Genomic DNA, 19,839 nt, shown 5'->3' on the forward strand with positions numbered 1-19,839 from the left:
TAGGCCGAGACGGGCGGATCACGAGGTCAGGAGATCGAGACCATCCTGGCTAACACGGTGAAACCCCGTCTCTACTAAAAAATACAAAAAACTAGCCGGGCGAGGTGGCGGGCGCCTATAGTCCCAGCTACTCGGGAGGCTGAGGCAGGAGAATGGCGTGAACCCGGGAGGCGGAGCTTGCAGTGAGCTGAGATCCGGCCACTGCACTCCAGCCTGGGTGACAGAGCGAGACTCCGTCTCAAAAAAAAAAAAAAAAAAAAAGAATATTTAGGCACTGTGCCTGCCCTCAAGGAGCTCACACTCAAGTGGAAAATTATGATGGAGAGTTATACAATCTAGTGGGATCACCTCTTATATTATTTTCTCCATTTTACATATGGAGAAACTATAAAAGCACTAGTTGCCAAGGCTGGTAAGGGGCATGGTTAGGACTCAAATTCAGCTCTGTGTGACTCTACAAAGCATTTTCTTCTTGTCCTTTGGGCGGCCAGAAATTCCTGCCCATTTTGTCTTGTGGTGTTGAAGTCTTCTCAATTGCTAATGTCTGTGATTTAGTTTTAAGCTTATGGTCTCTCCCACGGACCATTAACATTTCCTTCTAACTGGCCTCCTTGCCTTCCTGCCTCCAATTCCACCTCTAAATAGCTGCCAAAGTGATCTTGGAAAGCAGAAATCAGGTCTTGCCATTCCCTGCCCAGCAGGGTAAAATCTACACTGCTCAGCAAAACTGCTGAGGCCTTTCATGCCCAGACCCTGCCCACTTTTCTAGCCTCTCAAGTCCCACTATATCACCTCAGTTCCCCAAACTGGCCTTGGGCAAGTTTTTTAACCACTCTGGGCCCTAGTTTCTTCAATTGCAAAACAGAGATAATAAAACCTACTGCGTAGGTCAGTGTGAACACTACATGAAAGAAAATATATAGCCGGGAGTAGTGGCTCACGCCTTTTAATCCCAGCACTTTGGGAGGCTAAGGTGGGCAGATCACAAGGTCAGGAGTTTGAGACCAGCCTGGCCAACATGGTGAAACTCCAGCTCTATTAAAAATACAAAAATTAGCCAGACATGGTAGCATGCACCTGTAGCCCCAGCTACTCGGGAGGCTGGGGCAGGAGAATTGTTTGAACCCGGGAAGCGGAGGTTGCAGTGAGCCGAGATTGTGCTATTGCACTCCAACCTGGGCGAAAGAGTGGAACTGTGCATGCAGTAAATGTTGCAGATATCACTGTTATTAATGTTGGGATATTTCTCCTCCCTTTTTGCCTAGCAGACCCCAGTCATCTTTCAAGACTCACCCTCTTAAACCGTAACATCTCCGACATCCAAGTAGAACTGGCCATTGCTTCTGTGTCCTCACTGTGCACTACACAGCCTTTCAGGATAGATTTATGATATTCTATTCACTCATTAGCTAACCTGTCTGTCTCCTCTCCTAGACTATAAGTCCCTTGATTACAAAGATTGTGTTTCACTGACCTTGTTTCCTGGCACTGAGTACAGTGCCTGGTTGCTGGTCTGTGCACAGTAAAGATTTGGCCAGTGGATGTACAAATCAGTAGGTTATTCAGCTTCTCTAGCTAAGGGTTTTGACTATCTGGACAGGGGTACCCATAGTCATGCTTCTGACTCTGCCTGGACTCTTCTCGCTGTACCTGGAAGCTTGTGCTTCCCAGTCCTGAAAAGGAAGTGGCTAATCTCTTGTCATTCCTGCTTCATAGCATGCCCCTCCCACTACCCCCAACATCTGGCTCTGCCTAATGAAATGCTGAGTTATTAATGGCTCCCATTCAGCATGTCCAGTTAAAGCCACCTCCCACAGCTGTTTGAATTTCATCAGAGGCTTTGGCAAGCTTTCTATCCCCAAATCTTTCAGCCCCAAAGCCACATTTGGAGGGGAGATTTCAATAGGGAACGTTCAGGTCAGTAGATGCCTATCTGCAGGCTGGTTTCTATCCTCCTCTGTCCTTTTATTTCTAGGTGTGGAGGAAGCAGGTGGAAGCCATGGAGGGAGCCAGGATGATAAAGGGAACCCAACAATCCATTATTTCCTCTCAGAACAAATTAATTTGTGTCTGAGGAAATCTGAGTCAAGCTTTACTGGAGGGGTTGGAGACAGCAGAAGGGATTTGACATGAAAAATGAAGGCCTGGCCGGGCGCCGTGGCTCATGCCTGTAATCCCAGCACTTTGGGAGGCCAAGGTGGGCAGATCACGAGGTCAAGAGTTTGAGACCAGCCTGACCAATGTGAAGAAACCCCGTCTCTACTAAAAACACAAAAATTAGCCAGGCATGGTGATACATGCCTGTAATCCCAGCTACTCAGGAGGCTGAGGCAGGAGAATCACTTGAACCCAGCAGGCGAGGTTGCAGTGAGCCGAGATCGTGCCATTGCACTCCAGCCTGAGTGACAGAGTGACAGAATGAGACTCCATCTCAAAAAAAAAAAAAAAAAAAAAAAAAGAAAGAAAAAGAAAAAAGAAGGCCTTCTTGGATTTAGGCCTAGAGACATCCAAACTCAGTTGCATATTCTTCCTACCTCTGCTGCTTGGAGACTATTGCTGGGGTGCTCAAAGGACCATCTCTTCCTTCTACTTAACACATTCTGAGGCCCAGTTGGCTTCCTTTATTCTTTTTTTTTCTGTTTGTGGCTGGGTCTTGCTGTTTTGCCCACGCTGGAGTGCAGTGTTGCAATCATAGCTCACCACAACCTTGACCTCCTGGGATCAAGCAATTCTCCTGCCTCAGTTTCTTGAGTAGCTGGGACTACAGGCATATGCCATCATGCCTGGCTAATTTTTAGTTTTTTGTAGAGAGAAGGTCTCACTATGTTTCCCAGGTTGGTCTTGAGCTCTTAGGCTCAAGCAATCCTCCTGCCTCGGCCTCCCAAAGTGCTGGGATAATAAGTGTGAGCCACCGCTCCCAGTCAGCTTCCTTTGCTAACTCTTGTCAGCTCTGGAATTGGCATAACTTTTGTCGCCATGGAAAGCTGATGGCCGGAAAGTTGATGGTGGGACATTACTGTGGGCCCTGGCACCACCAGGATCTAGATATGCCTTTGGACAAGTTATTGCTCTTCTCTGGGCCTCAGTTTCCTAATTGATAAATCAGGAAGTAGAATCTCAGACTAGTTTACTTCACATGACTGTTGTGAGGGTAAAGTGTTATCGTGATACATTGCCTGCTTATTCACCAGACCATCTCAGAGTTGTCTTGTTCCTAGAACCTGAGAGATTCCCTGACATGTAGTAGGAGCTCAATGAAACATGTTATATTCGTCCATTCTTGCATTGCTATTAAGAAATACCTAAGACTAGATGATGTATTATTTATTTATTTATTTATTTTTGAGATGGTGGTCTCACTCTGTTGCTCAGGCTGGAATGCAATGGCATGATCTTAGCTAGCTGCAACCTCTGTCTCCCAGGTTCAAGTGATTCTCCTGCCTCAGCCTCCCGAGTATCTGGGATTACAGGTGTCTGCCACAACACCTGGCTGATTTTTGTATTTTAGTAGAGGTGGGGTTTCTCCAGGTTGGCGAGGCTGCTCTCCAACTCTTGACCACAGATGATCCACCAGTCTCGGCCTCCCAAAGTGCTGGGATTACAGGAGTGAGCCACCACGCCTGGCCAGACTGGGTAATTTATTGTTTTTTTTTTTTTTTTTTGAGACGGAGTCTCGCTCTGTCGCCCAGGCTGGAGTGCAGTGGCTGGATCTCAGCTCACTGCAAGCTCCACCTCCTGGGTTTATGCCATTCTCCTGCCTCAGCCTCCCGAGTAGCTGGGACTACAGGCGCCCGCCACCTCGCCCGGCTAATTTTTTGTATTTTTTTAGTAGAGATAGGTTTTCACCGTATTAGCCAGGATGGTCTCCATCTCCTGGCCTTGTGATCTGCCTGTCTCGGCCTCCCAAAGAGCTGGGATTACAGGCTTGAGCCACCACGCCTGGCCCAGACTGGGTAATTTATTAAAGAAAAGAGGTTTAATTGTTTCACAGTTCTGCAGGCTGTACAGGAAGCATGATGCTGATATCTGCTCAGCTTCTGGACAGGCCTTAGGAAATTTACAATCATGGCAGAAGGCAAAGGGGAAATAGGCATGACTTACATGACCAGAGCAAGAGCAAGAATGAGAGAGGGGATGTGCTACACACTTTTAAATTAGATCTTGTGAGAACTCTATCACTATATAGTACCAAGGGGGGATGGTGTTAAACCATGAGAAACTGCCCCCATAATCCAATCACTTCCCACCAGGTCCCACCTCCAACACTGGGGATTACAATTTGACATGAGATTTGGGTGGGGACACAGATCCAAACCATATCATTCATCCACTGGTACCTCCCAAATCTCATGTCCTTCTCACACTGCAAAATTCAATCATATCTTCCCAACAGTCCCCCAAAGTCTTAACTCATTCTAGCATTAACTTAAAAGCCCAAAGCCCAAAGTCTCATCTGAGACAAGGCTAGTCCCCTCTACCTATGAGCCTGTAAAATAAAAAACAAGTTAGTTACTTCCAAGATACAATGGGGGTATAGGTAGTGGGTAAACATTCCCGTTCAAAAGGGGAAAAAGTCAGCCAAAGAAAGGGGTTATAAGCCCCACACAAATCTGAAACCCTAAAGGGCAGTCATTAAATCTTAAAGCTCCAAAATAATTTCCCTTCATGTCTCATATCCAGGACAGACTGGTATGAGGGGTGGGCTCCCAAGCTTTGGGCAGCTACACTCCTGAAGCTTTACAGGGTTCAGCTCCCATGGCTGCTCTCATGAACTGGCATTGAGTGCCTGTGGTTTTTCCAGGTTCAGAGTGCAAGCTGCTGGTGGATCTGCCATTCTGGGGTCTGGAGGATGGTGGCCGCCTTCTTACAGTTGCACTAGGCAGTTCCTCAGTGGAGACTCTGTGTGGGGGCTCCAATCCTGCAGCAGTCTTCTGTGTAGACATCCAGGCTCTCCTCTGCACTGCCCTAGCAGAGGTTCTCCATGAGGGCTCCGCCCCTGCAGCAAGTTTCTGCCTGGACATCCAGGCTTTTTCATACATCCTCTGAAATCTAGGCAGACTCCTAAGTCTCAACTCTTGCACTCTGAGCACTCGCAAGCTTAACACCATGTGGAAGTCATCAAGGCTGATGGTTTGCACCCTCTAAAGCAGTGCCCCAAGCTGTACATGGGCCCCTTGGAGCTGGAGCAGCTGGCACACAGGGAGCAGTGTCCCAAGGCTTCCACAGGGTGTGGGACATTGGGTCTGGCCCAGGAAACCATTCTTCCCTCCTAGACCTCCAGACTTCTGATGGAAGGGATTTCCCAGAAGGCCTCTGAAATGCCTTCAAGACCTTTTCCCCATTGTCTTGGCTATTAGCACTTGGCTCCTCTTTACTTATGTATATTTCTGCAGCCTGCTTGAATTTCTCCCTGAAAATAGACTTTTCTTTTCTACTACATGACTACACTGCAAATTTTCCAAATTTTTATGCTCTGCTTCCCTTTTAAATATAAGTTCCAATTTCAGGTTATTTCTGGGCTCATGTATGTGAACATAGGTTATTAGAAGCAGCCAGGATACATCTTTTTTTTTTTTTTTTTTTTTTTTTTTTTTTTTTTTTTTTTTTTTTTTGAGACTGAGTCTGGCTCTGTCGCCCAGGCTGGAGTGCGGTGGCCGGATCTCAGCTCACTGCAAGCTCCGCCTCCCGGGTTCACGCCATTCTCCTGCCTCAGCCTCCCGAGTAGCTGGGACCACAGGCGCCCGCCACTTCGCCCGGCTAGTTTTTTGTATTTTTTAGTAGAGACCGGGTTTCACCGTGTTAGCCAGGATGGTCTCGATCTCCTGACCTCGTGATCCGCCCGTCTCGGCCTCCCAAAGTGCTGGGATTACAGGCTTGAGCCACCGCGCCCGGCCCAGGATACATCTTGAACACTTGGTGGCTTAGACATTTCTTCTGCCAGATACCCTAAATCATCTCTCTCAAGTTTAAAGTTCCATATATCCCTAGGGCAGGGGCAAAATCCAACCAAGCTCTTTGTTGAAGCATAGCAAAAGTGACCTTTATTTCAATTCCCAATAAGTTCCTCATCTTCATCTGAGACATCCTCAGCCTGTACTTCACTGTCCATATCACTATCAGCATTTTGGCTACAAGACTTTAACACGGCAGTGTCCAATCTTTTCACTTCAAGAATTGTCTTGGGCCACACATAAAATATACTAATACTAACAATAACTGATAAGCTAAAAAAAAATCACAAAAACGTTTCATAATTTTTTTTTTTTTGAGATGGAGTCTCGCTCTATTGCCAGGCTGGAGTGCAGTGGTGTGATCTCGGTTCACTGCAACCTCTGCCTCCTGGGTTGAAGTGATTCTCTTGCCTCAGCCTCCCAAATAGTTGGGACTACAGGCACACGCCACCACACCCTGCTAATTTTTGTATTTTTAGTAGAGATGGGGTTTCACCATGTTGGCCAGGATGGCCTCGATCTCTTGACCTCGTGATCCACCCACCTCAGCCTCCCAAAGTGCTGGGATTACAGGCGTGAGCCACCACACCCGGCCAACATTTCATAATATTTTAAGAAAGATTATGAATTTGTGTTGGGCTGCATTCAAAGCCATTCAGGGTTGCGTGTGGCCCATGGGCTGCCAGTCGGACAAGCTTGATTTAACACATTTCTAAGAAGTCCCAAAGTTGCCCTCATCTTCCTGTCAACTTCTGACCTTCCACACTGTTCCAACCTCTTTCCAATACCCATCTCCAAAGGTGCTTCCACATTTTCAGGTACCTTTATAGTAATGCCCCACTCCTTAGTACCAGTTTTCTGTATTAGTTTGTTCTTTTTTTTTTTTTTTTTTTGATGCAGTTTCACTCTTTTTGCCCAGGTTGAAGTGCAATGGTGCAATCTTGCGTCACTGCAACCTCCACCTCCCAGGTTCAAGTGATTCTCCTGCCTCAGCCTCCTGAGTAGCTGGGGTTACAGGTGCTTACCACCATGCCCAGCTACATTTTTTTGTATTTTTAGTAGAGACGAGGCTTCACCATATTGGCCAGGTTGGTCTCCACCTCCTGACCTCAGGTGATCCCCACCGACCTCGGCCTCCCAAAGTGCTGGGATTACAGGTGTGAGCAACCATGCCCAGCCCTAGTTTGTTCTTACATTGCTATAAAATAATACTTCTTTCTTTCTTTCCTTCCTTCTTTCCTTCCTTCCTTCCTTCTTTCTTTCTTCTTTCTTTCTTTATTTCTTTTCTTTTCTTTTCTTTTCTTTTTTTTTTTTTGACCTGGAGTCTCACTCTGTTGCCAGGCTAGAATGCAGTGGTGCAATCTTGATTCACTTCAACCTCTGCCTCCTGGGTTTAAGCGATTCTCCTGCCTCAGCTTCCCAAGTAGCTGGGACTACAGGTGTGCGCCACCATGTCCAGCTAATTTTTTTATTTTTAGTAGAGATGGGGTTTCACCATGTTGGCAAGGATGGTCTTGATCTCTTGACCTCATTATCCTCCTGCCTCGGCCTCCCAAAGTGCTGGGATTACAGGCATGAGCCACTGCTCCCAGCAAGAAATACTTTCAAGCCTGTAATCCCAGTATTTGGGAGGCTGAGGTGGGTGGATCACAAGGTCAGGAGTTTGAGACCAACCTGGCTAACATAGTGAAATCCCGTCTAGATTAAAAATACAAAAATTAGATAGGCGTGGTGGCACGTGCCTATATTCCCAGCTACTCGGGAGGCTGAGGCAGGAGAATTGCTTGAACCCAGGAGGCACAGGTTGCAGTGAGCAGAGATCATGCCTCTGCATTCTAACCTGGGCAACAGAGCAAGACTCCGTCTCAAAAAAAAAAAAAAAAGAGGCCAGGTGTGATGGCTCACACCTGTAATCCCAGCACTTTGGGAGGCAGAGGCAGGCGGATCACCTGAGGTCGGGAGTTCGAGGCCAGCCTCACCAACATGGAGAAACCCCATCTCTACTAAAAATACAAAATCAGCCAGGCACGGTGTGCATGCCTGTAATCCCAGCTGCTCGGGAGGCTGAGGCAGGAGAATTGCTTGAACTCAGGAGGTAGAGGTTGCAGTGAGCCGAGACTGCACCATTGCACTTCAGCCTGGGCAAAAAGAGCAAAACTCTGTCTAAGAAAAATGAAAAGAAAAGAAAAAAGAAAAGAAAAAAAAAGAAGCATCTAAGACTGAGTTATTTATTTATTTATTCATTCATTTATTTACTTATTTATTTATTTTTGAGACGGAGTCTCGCTCTGTCACCCAGGCTGGAGTGCAGTGGTGTGATCTCGGCTCACTGCAACCTTTGCCTACTGGGTTCAAGCAATTCTCTGGCCTCAGCCTCCTGAGTAACTGGTTTTACAGGTGCGCACCACCACGCCTGGCTAATTTTTGTATTTTTAGTAGAGGTGGGGTTTCACCATATTGGTCAGAGTCGTCTCAAACTCCTGACCTCAGGTGTTCCCCCTGCCTTGGCCTCCCAAAGTGCTGGAATTACAGGCATTAGCCACCGCACCCTGCCAAGACTGGGTAATTTATTAAAGAAAAGAAGTTAGCTGGGCACAGTGGCTCATGCCTATAATCCCAGCATTTTGGGAGGCCGAGGCAGGTGGATCACCTGAGGTCAGGAGTTTTAGACTAGCCTGGCCAACGTGGAGAAACCCTGCCTCTACTAATAATACAAAAAAATTAGCTGGGCGTGGTGGTGCACACCTGTAATCTCAGCTTCTCAGGAGGCTGAGGCAGGAGAATTGCTTGAACCCAGGAGGCGGAGGTTTCAGTCAGCCGAGATTGCGCCATTGCACTCCAGCCTGGGCAAAAAGAGTGAGACTCCATTTAAAAAAAAAAAAAAAAGAAAAGAAAAGAAAAGAAAAGAAAAGAAAAGAAAAGAAAAGAAAGAAAAGGTTTAGGCCGGGAGTGGTGGCTCACACCTATAATCCCAGCACTGTGGGAGGCTGAGGCGGGCAGATGACCTGAGGTCAGGTTGTAGAAAGCTAAGAGATCGTGCCATTGCACTCCAACCTGGCAACAAGAGTGAAATTCCATCTCAAAAGATTTAAAAAAAAAAAGGGGGGGTTAATTAATTTACAGTTCCACCAGCTGTATAGGAAGCATGATGCTGGTATCTGCTCAGCTTCTGGGGAGGCCTCAGGAAACTTACAATCATGGCAGAAGGCAAAGGGTAAGCAGACACATCTTACACGGCTGGAGTAGGACCGAGAGAGAGAGACAGAGAGACAGGAGATGCTGCACAGTTTTATTTTCATTTTATTTTATTTTTTTGAGACTGAGTCTCACTCTGTCACCCAAGCTGGAGGGCAGTGGTGCGATGTCAGCTCACTGCAGTCTCCACCTCCCAGTTCTAGTGATTCTCCTGCATCAGCCTCCCGAGTAGCTGGGATTACAGGCACTCACCACCATGTCCAGCTAATTTTTGTATTTTTAGTAGTGATGGGGTTTCACCATGTTAGCCAGGCTGGTCTCAAACTCTTGACCTCATTGATCTGCCCGCCTCAGCCTCCCAAAGTGCTGGGATTACAAGTGTGAGCCACCGCGCCCGGCCAACACACTTTTAAACGACCAAATCTCCTGAGAACTCTATCACTTTACAGGACCAAGGGGGATGCTGTTAAACCATGAGAAATCACCCCCATGATCCAATCACCTCCCACCAGGCCCCACCCCCAATACTGGGGATTATAATTCAACATGAGATTTGGGCAGAGATGCAGATCCAAATCATATCACATGAGGAATAAATTGTTGTAAAAGTGCTCATCAGCACCACTACACTGAAGCCTAGGCAACAGAGTGAGACTCTCTCAAAAACAAAACAAAACACACACACACACAATGTGCTCATCTGCTGTCTAATACTTTATACAGGATTATGTTTATTGCTGCTCAGTCTAATTATGGCCCTGTCAGCCACACTGACTACTTCAGACAAGACACAGAACAAGGAAATATCACCTTGGGTGTCCCCTCTCCCACCACCATCTTCTTTGCCAATGACAGGGGTGGGGTATGTTCTATCATGCCCCTCTTCAAACCTTCATATTTCTAAATGACCTTAGGATTTCTTAATGCTCTCATATCCATTATCGTATTTCATCTTATTCCAATTGTTGAAGAAAGCGGGTCAAGTGGGGAAGCCAAGACCCAGCACGGTGAAGTGATCTGCTCAGGGACACACCATGTGGAAACAGCTTCCGGGCCCCCATCTTTCTCTGGCTTCTCTGCCCTCCTTATCTGTTTATGTACCGTTCTGTCTGATACAGATACTGTTCCTTTTATTAACTGCTACCTCAAGACTCATCTCAGGTGGCAGCTCTCCAGGAACTCTTTCTTGGCTTCTCTAAGTCTGGGTTAGAGGCCTCTCCAAGCATCCTTCCCACTGTATCTTGAGTTTACCTCTCTCATAGCATGGATCTGGTCTGTGTCTGCCACACGAGACTGGGAGCTTCCAGAGGGCATGGGCTGTTATTAATTTCTATATCTGTGTACCCAGCATAGTACCTGGCACATTGCTTTTAAAATGTCTAATCAATGAATGGATGGATGAGCCATGCATAGATAGAGTGGTAGTGTAGTTTGCCTAAGGTCACTCAGCTAGAATTATAAACTGAAAAACAAATGTTTAAAGAAGGTTGAAGCTGGGCACAGTGGCTCATGACTGTAATCCCAGCAACTCAGGAGGCTGAGGCAGGAGGATCACTTGATGCCGGGAGTTCAAGGCTGCAGTGAGCTATAATTGTGCCACTGCATTCCAGCCTGGACAAGAGAGCAAGACCCTGTCTCTAGGGGGAAAAACGTTGAGTAAATGCACTATGAACTCAGGTTTTTTCCTAAGCATTTTCCAGTATCTCAGACCAGGTGTTCTGGCTTCTAGTGCCACATGCTCACCATTGCCCTCTCATGAGTGCCCATCACAGAATGGAGGTGCAAGGGAGTAAAACTCTGGACCTGTCATTTATAGCCTGTTGAGGAAGCACCAGAACTTGAAAACCTGTCCCAGGAAGGTAAATGGTGTCCCTTAGCTCCTTTGCTGGCCCAGGGTCACTTCCTCTTGCATTTCTGATTCCCACACCTTGCAAGGCAAGTATGACCATTCAGACATACGGTTCCTAAACTTTTCAAACCCCTTTAACAGGGCACAGGAAAGGGTGCTAATGCCCTGAGGTCTTACACATTACTCCCCAGTACTTGGATTTGCACAACTTGGTGAGGGCAGGTCATTCCATCCTGAACCCCCAGCTATGCCCCATTAGGAGCTCTAGGGAAGCCCAGCAACTACTACTGTTAGTGCTGCTACTGCAGAGCCAGAAGTTAAGGCACCAAAAAATACATACAACATGAAAGTGTGAAACTTTTTTGTATCACATGTCTTTCACATGTGAAATTATGTATTTCACATACAACATGAAAGTGTCTTGGATTGGATTGAATTCCTCTGAAACAGATCCTGAGACAAGGACGTGAGTGCAAAGCATTTTTTGGGTGGTAATCTCAGGAAACACCCATTGGGAGTGGGGAAGTCAGATAAGGAAGGAAAGGAAGTTAATGAAGGGATGTTACCAAGCCAGTTACCACTGTGGGTAACTGGAGCCCTGTCCTACTGGGGAATGTCAGGAGATGATATGTGACATGCTGTCATGAGGCAACTGAGGGCAAGGAAGCCAGGTGCTTACGCCCCACCCTGTTGCCACTTGCCATTTTACCTCTGGGGCCTTCCACTCTCTGGCACTTCTAGTTTGCCAGGCATGTAGATGTTCCAAGTGGGCAGCCTCGGATGTTCACAGGTGAATGCCAAGGGCATGTGGACGGGACCTAGGCAGAGCTCACTGACGTCTCATCAGCATTCTAGCCTGGCTCGGTGTCATCCGAGCTTCATCCTTATCTTCTGTAAAAGGAAGGGAATGATTCATCTCTCCAGCTAGTGGGTGGTGACGTTAGTGGAGATGAAGGTATGTGACACCACTTGGTAAGTGGAGGGGGATGATTGACAATTAGAACTAATGCCAACTCCCCATCTCATGGCACATTAAAGAGAGATTTAGAAATCAAACACCAACGAGAATGCCAGTCAGGATGACTCCAAGGGGGAATGGCTTTAGATTTAGATCTTGATGAAATTTCTGAGTTGGCTGATGATAGAAGCAGGAGCTCCCCAGGCTGCACACAACTACTGGTCAATTCACACCCAACCCACGCCCAAACCTCAAGGAGGAAAAATTGCTTTCTTCTCAGCTCCAACCTTTGGTTCAATTATTATTCCCCAGTGGGCAGGAACTGCCAGGGAAGAAGGACAAAGCTGCTATGGTAATGAAGGACTGCTTGCTGCTCAGCAGGAGGGAACGGCAAGCCATAATGTGGTCAGGAACAGATGAATCTGCCCCATTGGGTGCAGCTCATTGAATGGATGGCATGTGTGATTGATAAGCTCTCTCTCTTGAAAATCCAAAAGTTTCTGAATAGGGAGGGGAATGAAGAATGAAGGAAAGAACTAAGATAGAGACAGAGGTCTCTGTTTATTATTCCATTTCCCCATTATCAGTCAAGGCAGTACATTTAGCAAATCTACTTGACACTAATCTTGTTAGACTAATTTACTATAATTCAGTTCACTGTGGGGATAATCAGATTTGTGTAAACTTTCACAATAGTCTCCAAAGGCTTCATATATCTTGATGGATATCATCTTTGAAATGCCTGTGCCCTGGTCTTAGAATGGGAGAGGAGACATTGCAGGCTGGTGGGAAGGAGTGGCTTCAGAACCCAGAGATGCACAGAGCCACTGACTTCTCTGAACCCTCTCTCTTAGGCCTTCACTCCACCCTCTCCTGGTGACCCGGCTCCAAAGCTAATGGATGGGACTGAGACTGGCCTGGGTGGGCAGATAGGGATATCTTACAAACGACAGGGTAGTCACCCCCACCCTTCCAAATCTAATTGTTCAATAATTGCTGATCCAATCAGGAGTGTGTCTGGCATATAATAATCAACAATAAAGGCAATTCTTGTCATTATTAGTCAAGATAATGCATATAAACTTGTTAAAAGATAAACTTGGGCACATTGAAATTTTAAAGAGTTTATTTGAGTGGACAGCAACTCATGAATCAGGCAGGACCAAATCACAAGCAGTTTGGGTTCCACCGATGGGTGCAAGGGAAAACCTTTCATAAAGTGTTTGGGAAACACAAAGAAAATATTTGCTTGGTTGAAGTGTAAAGTGCTTACTTGGTCATTAGCTGGCGGTTTCGTATTGGTGAAATCTCTAATAAGAGCATTGTTGGCAGTTTCTGATTGGCTTAGCTTAACTTTCACTTTGTGGTTTATGTTGACTTGGATTTTAGTTTGTTTATGTAGGAACTGAAGGTGCTGAAGCCATCTCAGCCTAATGGCCTCTGTGGACAAAAAGAGTCAAATTCTGTAAAATATTTGACAAGATTTATTCTGACCCAAATATGAGTGACCAATGGCTCATGACCCAGCCCTCAGGAGATCCTGAGAACATGTGCCCAAGGTGGATGGGCTACAACTTGGCTTTATACATTGTAAGGAGACATAAAACACCAATCAACACATGTAAGTTGTACATTGGTTCAGTCTGCAAAAGCGGGATAACTGGAAGTGCTCACAGGTAAATTCAAAGATTCTCTGATTGACAATTGGTTGAAAGAGTTAAGATACTGCCTAAAGACAGAATCACTAGAAAGGAATGTCTGGGCTAAGATAAGGGGTTGTGGAGATGAAGATTTTATCATGCAGAGGAGGCCAGGCGGGTGACTCACACCTGTAATCCCAGCACTTTGGGAGGCCAAGGTGGGCGAATCACCTGAGATCAGGAGTTCAAGACCAGTCTGACCAACATGGTGAAACCCTGTCTCTACTAAAAATGCAAAAACTAGCCCGGCGTGGGGGCGCGTGCCTGTAATCCCAGCTACTTAGGAGGCTGAGGCAGGAGAATCGCTTGAACCCGGGAGGCAGAAATTGCAGTGAGCTGAGATCGCACCTTCCAGCCTGGGCAACAGAGTGAGACTCCATCTCAACAAAACAAACAACAAAAATGTATCATGCAAAGGAAGCCTCCAGGTAGCAGGCTTCAGGGAGAATAGATTGTAAATGTTTCTCATCAGACTTAAAGAGTCTGTTCCATCAGTCTTAAGGTCTATGTTGATGATAATGCTGGTCAGCATTATCCCCAAAAGGGAGGAGGGTATAACGAGGCATGTCTAAACGCCCCCTCCCCTCATGGCCTGAACTAGTTTTTCAGATCAACTTTGAAATGTCCTTGGTGGAGAGGAGGGTTCCATTCAGATGGTCGGGGGCTTAGAATTTTATTTTTTGTTTACACCCCCCAATTAATTATTTTAAACGAAGTACGTAACATTGCGTTTGGCATACAGCAAATGCTGAAAAATGTTACCTATTATTATCAGGAAAAAAGTCCTTTTGACCTTAGAGATCTCCCAGTCTAATGGATATAAGGATTGCAAGAGAAGGTGTCAGGAGCTCAGCAGAGGAGGCAAGGCAGAGACAGAGAGAGCTGAGTTTTCAGGTGTTGAAGCTGCTGATTAAAGCAAGCAGTAAATAAAAACGTTAAGCCTTTACTTACTGTGATAGTATAAGCGAGGGGCTAAAACTAGGGGAAGCGCTGGCATCGCCTGTTCCAGCTTTCGTGGGACAGCAGTGCAGCAGTTGAAGGTCAGGTGGATCAGCATAGACCTAGGGCTTTACTGTAGAGAAAGCCCCCAATAAAAGGCTTTGGCAGCTTTATGGACCTTGGAGTTGAGGGAGGGCAAGGGGAAAGGTCTGGAAGTGGAGCCCTGAGTACTGAGTTAGAGTGGAGAACGGTATCTTCAAGGTTTTCTGCCTTTCCCCAATTAAGGAGACCTGGACAGAAGTCCTCTGAAGAGGTCACCTGAAGAGAACCTCTGCCTGAGGCCTCAGAGAAAGAGATGTAGGAATGTGGGCACTGAATGGGCTAGGAATGTAGATATGTATAAGAACATGGCCCACAGCAGGCCTGGAGATCTCGACTGTGGCTCCCTCCGAGGTTGAGATGCACTAGTGGTGAGCTGAGACTGCTGCTGGAGGGCAGCCTGCCTGGGAGACCTGGCAGGTGAAACCTTCGTAACTGCTGTGAAGCAGGCTCACTGTGCACTGATTACCCACTTGTCTGAATCCAGTGAGACGGAACACAATGATACGTGAGTTATATGAAGCAGGTTTATCACTTACAGATAGGCAGCGAAGGACAACAGACGCCGAGGACTCACTATGACCCAATTCTCCATGGCTCAGAAAGCTGCCCCGGGCAGATGGAGTCTCCACTGCACGCGCCCCTGTAAGGCAGTTCACCTGGGTTATATACCTTGGGGTCACATGACACACTGGACTCGTGTTGAAGGCCATCCTGTGCAAGCGGGGACTGGAACAGAGCCTGGGCTATTCCAGCCAACTTTCCCTTTATCTCAGGATTTTGCATTCCCAGCACATTCTATAGTTATTCTTGAAAACTACAAGCAAGAAAGGAGAACTGGGGCGGTTCAAGGCCACTTGGAGAACTGTTGTGCAGTTGCCTTGTGTCAAGCCTGAAAAATCACATGTAGGTTTTAATCAGGAGTCGGACTCCCGGAAAGCAGACAATAAAGGAATGTCAGATCAGCAATGCTTTCTGTAGGGTGAGACCAGGCCAGTGAATATAAGGTTAGCAACGGAAGCACGGAAACTTGAATGAGTTAGCCTGTGCTTCGAACTTAGGAGTTCTAATCAACTTTGCAGGCGAGGACAGTGAAATAGTTCAAGACTTTGTTTTCTTTCTTTTTTTTTTTTTCTTTTCTTTTTTTTTGAGACGGAGTCTCGCTCTGTCGCCTGGGCTGGAGTGCAGTGGCCGGATCTCAGCTCACTGCAAGCTCCGCTTCCTGGGTTTACGCCATTCTCCTGCCTCAGCCTCCCGAGTAGCTGGGACTACAGGCGCCCGCCACCTCGCCCGGCTAGTTTTTTGTATTTTTTAGTAGAGACAGGGTTTCACCATGTTAGCCAGGATGGTCTTGATCTCCTAACCTGGTGATCCGCCCGTCTTGGCCTCCCAAAGTGCTGGGATTACAGGCTTGAGCCACCGCGCCCGGCAAGACTTTGTTTTCGATGAGTCTCTCTGGTCTCTTCTCTTTTGGGATCCCAGTTGGTGTTATAGAGAGGAAAGAAAAACTGAAACAAGGCAACTGTGTTTTCCTTCTGATAAGACCTGTCCACCCGCCACCCTTTCACCCCCACCCCACCACCCCCAGCTATCTGCAAGGCCACTGGCTATGAAAGTAACAAGTTCCCTTTAGTGTGAAGAGGACTCTAGGACTTCACACTGTTTAGGGGGAGCAGAAGACAGCCCTGGAGAATGGAAGAAGTTTCTCCGCTACAAAAGAGTTGGCAAATAAGTTTTCATTTCAAGTAATTTTCTCCCCTTTGTCCTTTAACCCCAGGAGATTAGAGAGATAGTTACTGACAGTTCTTGTAATTTGCATTTCAAAGTAGTGTAGGCAAAAATAACACATTTCAGCACACACTCCATTAGCATATTAAAACAAATTGGCTTTGGGTCCTTGCCATTTATTTCATTCTAACTCCAAGTCCCCTAATGCATTTAGGAAAAAAAGAAGGGAGGTAAGGAAGAGACAAAAGTGGAGCAGGGACCAGATGCGGCGGCTCACACCTGTAATCCCAGCACTTTGGGAGGCCCAGGAGGGCGGATCACCAGAGGTCGGGAGTTCGAGACCAGCCCGACCAATATGGAAAAACCCCATCTCTATTAAAAATACAAAATCAGCTCTGCATGGTGGCGCATGCCTGTAATCCAGCTACTCGGGAGGCTGAGGCAGGAGAATCGCTTGAACCCAGGAGGCGGGGGTTGCAGTGAGCCGAGATCGTGTAGCCTGGGCAACAAGAGTGTAACTCCATCTCAAAAAAAAAAAAAAAAAAAAAGTGGAGCAGAGACCTGTAGAGCTACCCGTGTGTGTGTGAGTGTGTGTGTGTGAGTGTGTGTGTGTGAGACTGTGTGTGTGAGTGTATGTGAGTGTGTGTGAGTGTGTGTGTGTGAGAGTGTGTGTGTGAGTGTGTGTGTGAGAGAGTGTATATGTGTGTGAGAGAGAGAGAGTGTGTGTGTGTGTGTGTGTGTGAGAGAGAGAGAGTGTGTATTGGGTACAGAGAGATTCATGGAGGGGATCTGGCCTAACGGAAACTGCCCCTTATGAATGGAAATCGGGTGGGTGAACTAATTGATTCGTTGAAATGTTTTTCTCTCTCACCTCCTGCTCCACCCTCTTGCCCCTAGAGGAAGGCAGGCAAAAAAGAAAGTAGAAAAGGTAGCCTAATTATAATCCCATCTGACTGGTGAAGCAGGGAGCACCCAAGGAAGGCTGAAGAGCTCAAGCTTAGGCTCCTGGGGCACCTGCTTCATCTCTGCACACCCAGGCCCAGTCCTGTGGAATTCCAACACTCCAGATTGAGTGGTTGCGGTGACATGAATGTGGGAAGATGTCCTATCCTCCAGGAAAATGAGAGGACACCTCCTTGGGAGATCCTCTCTACCCCACCACGATTGCCATTGATCAAAAATCCTCTGGTCTCTTTCGTGGGTATATTTAGATGATATGGTTATCTACGAGGGGGTCTTAAAGAAAATAGAAACTGCAAGTGAGGGGAAGTTCAAGTATAATTTTCAAAAATTTAAAAGATGATTCTCTTGTAAATATATAGTGAGCATTTATTTAACTCCTTAATGAGGGAATGGGCAGAATGGTAAAGCCATTTCAAAGTAGGATATACGATACTGTATATATGGACAGAGAAAGAAAATTTGCTAAGTCAACTATAAAACTTTGTTAATGCCCTATGAGGCAATAAAATGGTAACCTTCGGATCTATCTTTTCTATGGGGCAGAGATGCTATCATTTGCACTTCTACTGGACAAAAAATTAGTTTTAACTTTTCTTCTTCAGATGAATTGCAAGTGAAGGGAGATTCCTAGGTGGATCCACTCAGCCCTGGGGGAGAAAGAGAGCCTGTCCTTTCCAGGCTGTGGGCTGCAGGAAGCACGGCAAGAGCAAAAGGACAGAGTGAGAAGGTGCAAAGCAGTGGGGAGCCTTAATATCCATGGCTCAAATATTAAAGAAAGGGGCATTTAATTAGAGAGAGCCTAGAATGAGTGAATCAAACATGAATTTTAGAACCAGAAACACCTGTATGCAAAATAGAGTGTCTGCATAATCTCTTGCTTAACTTTTCAGACATGGTTTCCTCTTCTGTAAAATGAGTTATGTGAAGATTAAATTAGTTACTATAATGAATGTAAAGAGCCTGGCTCAGATTATGAAGTGAAAAATAGTAGTTGCTAATATTATTATAATTGTATAATACCTACATCGTTGACAGTGTAGATCCCTGAATTGGGAAAATATACATAAAGAAAGTAGACTGGGTGTGGTGGCTCGCACCTGTAATCCCAGCACTTTGGGAGGCTGAGGCAGGTGGATCACCTGAGGTCAGGAGTCCAAGACCAGCCTGGCCAACATGGTGAAACCTCGTCTCTACTAAAAATACAAAAATTAGCCGGGCATGGTGGCGGGCGCCTATAATCCCAGCTACTTGGGAGGCTGAGGCAGGAAAATCACTTGAACCCAGGAGGCGGTGGTTGCAGTGAGCCAAGATCGCTTCACTGCACTCCAGCCTGGGTGACAGAGTGAGACTCCGTCTCAAAAAAAAAAAAAAAAGAGAGAGAGAGAGAAAGAAAAGATAAGATTAGACTGATAGTTCTTGTGGGCCCATTCTGTGAAGTTCAGAAAGTTAGCCACAGAATGTTAGCCTAAAGTTCATTCCTCCAACCTTTTGACAATTTTATAAGAACCTAATTATCTGTATTACATTTCTTGCAGCTTAAAATAGCTAGAGTGGTTGGTTTCCTGCACCGACCCTGACTGACAAATGAGTTGGAGAGTGCAGGCCAAAGGGAACAGTGTCAGAGACTCAACACGATAAATATATCATCCAGCAAGAGAGACTAGAGCTGCTCATTGCTCTGAGTTTCTCTCTTAAATCAACCAAATCCTTCCCTCATCAGCTAAACCCATTTACTCTTTGACTCTCCTCTGTAGAAAACCAGAAAAGCAAGATGTTGGGGAATTAATATCTGCTAGAGAAATATGCGTCTCAGCCTGGACTGATTGGTGTCTGGAATATGATGGTGAGACTCCTACTCACAGATTGGACAGTGATGGAAAGGCTATCCTGATAAGCTTTCCACAAGTTTTGTCAGAAGACAGAGTGATGTTGGATAACACCACTGAGCCACAACTTCCATCCACGCAAGACTTAATATATTATTTCCTGGGACAAAAGTACCTAGGAGACCAAAAGCCTTTCACCTTGTCCCTTGCAGCTAATTTCTCTTTGGCTGACACTGTGCAGCAAAGTGTATTAATACCCATGATGGGTGATCAGCCTTCAATAAATAATGCTGGTTGTTCTAATGTACCTGGCATGAAATATTCAGAGCTATTAATGCATTTCAGTTTAAATAATCGCCAGGGCTTTTGTCCAAATCAGTGGTGAGCTTAGGTTGTATTATCTTTTTTTTGCACATATCAGATGCGGAGTGCAGGCTGAAAGTTCCAGGAAGAAGCATTAGGGCCACTGACCCTGTGGAGAAGGTGGGGAGCTATGTGCTGCAGGAATATGTGATGGGGAGTGGCCAGACCCCAAGCTTGGGGTTCAGGATTCCTGGGTCGTGTCCCAAACTGAAGTATAGCCAGTGCCAAGAGACTCGAGGCTCATCTGGTCTTGGGAAGACAGATCATC

The sequence above is a fragment of the Theropithecus gelada genome, chromosome 1 (genome assembly GCF_003255815.1).
Source record: "Theropithecus gelada isolate Dixy chromosome 1, Tgel_1.0, whole genome shotgun sequence".
NCBI classification, from domain to species: Eukaryota; Metazoa; Chordata; class Mammalia; order Primates; family Cercopithecidae; genus Theropithecus; species Theropithecus gelada.